We start from the raw sequence: 4,196 nt of genomic DNA on the forward strand, positions 1-4,196 counted from the left end.
CGCGTCCCGGCTCCGCCCCCCCGGCGGCCGCTCCCGCCGCGCGGGGCCGCTGGCCCCTTCCCCCGGGCTCTGCCTTGGCTGCGGCTGCTAAAGTTTTCGCGGCTGGTACGTGGGATCCGAGGCATGCTGGCACCCGAGCCTGTGGGCGGAGGCTTTGTTTGATCAGAGGTTTCTCACCCCCCACCTTTAATTGGAGATCCTGCCTTGTTACTCAACAAACGGGTCAAGGGAGTTCTGCCTCCCAAGCCGGCTCCAGGCTTCTGTGCCAGGAGCAGGACAGCAGGGAAACGTGGAGCTGGGAGCTGCTTCTTGCAGCTCAACAACCAGGCTCAGAGGCCGCCTCATCCTTGCCACTTTGGACATTGTGATGTTTCAACAAAAGTCGCCTTGAGCGGCCACCGAATAGTCCCCCATGAAGTTGCTTGGGCCCTGTTTGTTTCTGATGCCATTCAGCCAGGAGATGGACCAAGAGTTAGCTGCCCTCCCAAGTTTTGCTTATCTCTAAAGCCCATTTCCATGTTGTCCTGTACTGTAACAAGGGGTGCGCAGGTCCGAGGCACTGCAGGGCAGCGCGTCCCTGAAAAACCCTGTCGTTCTGCTCCACCCCTCTCCCCTTTCGTCATCTCTCAAGAGAAACAGTTTTCCTTTTATGGTTGGCATCACTTGGATGGCTTTCTTTAATCACTGCCCCCTGTAAGTCCCAATTTATCTTTCAGGAGCTTCTTTAGCCCTTGTTTTATTTGGAGGCAGGGAAAGTCCCATTGCTTTTGATTGTGTGAATCAGATCAACAGTCAACGCGCACTGCCTCCGACACACTTGTCTTTCAGGAATTGCAGTTCATGGGATGCGAACAATACTGGCATCTCTTCAGTATTCTCCTGTTCAGCATCACTAGACAATAGACCCAGATCCTTCCCCTCCCTTCTGAACTGAAGGCTAGGCATTGCATTATTTTGATTCTCCTCTAGTAGCTGTATCTAGTCAAGGCTGCGGCACGTAGCCATAGAGTAGGTCACTGTGACCTCCCATCTCTTTTTGCCCATTTAGCTCTTACAGGAGAGAAATAGAGCAGAGAACTTCTACCTGGGCCGTGAGACACTGAATTGGCAAGAGTCAGAGGTTTCTTTTCCACCTCTGCAGTCTTTCTATGTTTTCACCATTGTGGAATAACAAGTTGAAGCAACTATTATGTCTCTCTTTCACCTTGGAAAGAGTCGCGAAGAAAACTGTGCCGTTGCTTATCAATGAAAATAGTCAAAATGGGAAGCTGATTCCATTTTGCCAAGGTGAGGTAGCCGCTCCTTGAGGCTAGGGAAGGTTAAGTGCAGATGTAGAAACCATTGCTTCTAGGAATTATTCCAAAAATCAGATTTCCTCAAGTGCTGATTAATCTGTTTGCCTGCTAGGGAAAAGGCCTTTTAAAGTAAAGTAGTTTAGGGCCTTAGGAAATAGTTCAGAATAGGTTATGGAAGAGCTATTCCTCACCAGCTCTGCTCCTAGATGTTACTGTGAGCCTTTGTAATTTGGTTTAGTTTGGAAGTCATTTAAGCTAAAGAGCAAACATGCCCATTTTTTATTGTGTCCATGTAGGAAATAAGTCCAAAATTGCTCCGGCACTTTAATTTCACACCTTGCCTTATTTTGCAAAAGCTTCCCCATGCAGACTTTGTTCCTCTGTGGCAAATTAAGTTACAGCAAACTAGAGCCACTGTACTCTTGAATGAGAAGAGCCACGGGGGGGATTTAACATGATTTAATTTGTGCGCATTGATTTCACATCTTCATTTGGTTCATCTCAACTTTCCAGAGTTTCCCCAGTAGACTTTGGTCTTTGCATTTACAGTTGTTTGCATTCAAAACTAAACGACATCTAATTGGCAAGAAAGCAGGTGATGATGATGTGTATTATGAAAAGGCCAGAAATAAATAAGGGTTACCGTCCCCTCCAAATATTCTTGTGATCTTCAGACTGGGTATAGCAAATTTCCCTACAAGGAAAATTAATTTCAAAATCCTTTATTTTTTAAATAATTGGCTAGCTAGGATATTTTTGTGGTATACTTTGATTTATAGTATTCACTGACACATTTTCTCTTATGACATTTTTACATTTTTTTTATATTTTGTGGAGTTGAACTTTGTAAACAAGTGAAATGTTATCTAATAAATGTTTAGTTATTGTATTGTTGTTGTTGTTATCTTTAAGAAGTTACACTCAAGAGCTCAGAGAGTGAGGGCATTGTTTTAATTTTACTCTCTAAAACGAACAAGATCCATTGTCTCCATGGAATATACTTGGCTTCCATAATGTGGTGAATAAATTCTGTACTGTGCTGAATCTAGAGAGAAATAGCTAAGATTACTTCTGTCAGTCTGATTTTTGGTGTATTATGGAGCTGTCAAAGTAATAGTGGATTTGTTCTTTTTCTTTCTTGTCCTTTCTTTTGCAACTAGAGCATTTGCACTTCAAGGAGGTGTCCAGCTAAGGTAATTATTGGCAGTGTTGAATAGGAAAGTCTGCATCCTGGTTTGATATGGCTTTTCCTAGGGTTTGTCTTAGAAGAAGTAGAGGGCTCTCTCTTATTCCTGGTATCACAGTCCACAGGAGTTTTTATAGATGGTATACGTGGGGCAGACAGTGTCACTTAAGAGTTTCTTTAAATCCCTTGTTTTTAGATTGAGTCTTTGGCATTGGTGTGAGGTTCAAGTAGTAGGAGTGTGGAATCACTTACTAAATCTTTGCGTCTCGAATCAGATATACTGAAGAGTTCATAAATCCAGTTGGATGGTGGACTGCTACGTGCACTGATCCTGCACATGTGAATTTAAATTAGTCAGTAAATCTCCTGCACTAACTTTTTTTTCCCCCAGATTGACAAATAATTGAGAGCTAGATACACAGCCTGAAAGAAAGCCAAGATCTTATCAATACTAATAAATGTCAACTAATTTTTTACTAGTTTGTTTTTGTTTTTGTTTTTTTTAAAAAAAACCCATATAAGTAGATTTAAAAAAAATAGGATACAACTAACCAAATATTCTGCAAATGGGCATTGTACTCTGAATAAATTCTCCAAACTTCTTGCCTGTAGGGCAAGCCTTACTGCCTTACTCCCAGGAATGACAGCTAATTCTGATTTTCTAAGATACCATAACAGAAATGACTTCTGATTTCTTAGGAAGGACAGGTTCTGTGTATTTTCAAGATTATATCTATATCTCTCGATTTGATTGATCGAGAGGTATAGATATACTGTATATAGCAAAAGTAAATTTTTGAAGGACATTCACTAGACAAGTTTATTAAACTAATATAATCTAAAACAGTTTAGTTGTTTCTTTTTGCAACTAAACCAAGTGTTTGAACAATAGCTCTTCCTTTAAAGCCTTTTATGATTAAATGATTTAATCTGGTATTTAATGAAGGTATGCTCCTTTCTCTAATACAGGGGTGGGTAAAATATGGCCCGTGGGCTGGATTCGGCCTGCCAGGCCATTCTGTCCAGCCCACGGGACTCCTAAAAAATTTAGAAAATATTTATCTGACTGCCTGTCAAAGATGACAGGAGCCAGGGGCAGTAAGACCCAGGGGGAGCAGGAGGCAGGAACCCAGCCCCGCCCACCCTCAGCTATTTTCCTGCTTCCTGCCCCTGCCCTATTCCAGCACCACGTGGCTCCTGGCTGAATGACTGGACCGGACAGCACGGTCCCATACCAGTACGGGGGAGTGTGCACGCACGCAGGCAGGAGCAGAGTGTGCGCATGTGTATGCGTGTAGGCAGGGTGTGTGTGTGTGTGTGCATGAATGTAGGCAGGGGCAGAGCGTGTATGCTTGTAGGGTGAGTCCCACATGCACACCCCACCATACATGTGCATCCACACACACTCACACCCGAGCCACCCACCCCCCACACCACATGTATCCATACAAAAATCCACATGCTCCCTCACCCTACGTATGCACCCACAGCTCCCTACAGAACTATACTCACCCCCCCAACATGCAAGAGTAAGACTTAATTTTAAGCTTACACAATCATCTCTATGCACATTACACACACACAAGTAAACCAGGGCAAAAATATTTTTTTAAATTAATGTTTTAGATGTTTGCTTTTTAGAATATATTTTGTTATTTTTCTGGTTCTGAGATAGCAAAACCCCTTGCTGAAAGGAGTATTTCCAGGGGCAAGGG

At 43.1% G+C, this 4,196-nt stretch overlaps 1 protein-coding gene across 1 annotated transcript in view; it reads left to right on the plus strand.

Annotated features, from left to right (window-relative positions):
* STXBP6 (syntaxin binding protein 6) overlaps positions 1-4,196 on the plus strand; it is a 295,237-nt gene that overhangs the window by 567 nt on the left and 290,474 nt on the right. The window lies entirely within an intron of this gene.

This window comes from Gavialis gangeticus, unplaced genomic scaffold, assembly GCF_001723915.1.
Source record: "Gavialis gangeticus isolate Ggan-Ray unplaced genomic scaffold, GavGan_comp1, whole genome shotgun sequence".
In the NCBI taxonomy this organism is placed as follows: domain Eukaryota; kingdom Metazoa; phylum Chordata; order Crocodylia; family Gavialidae; genus Gavialis; species Gavialis gangeticus.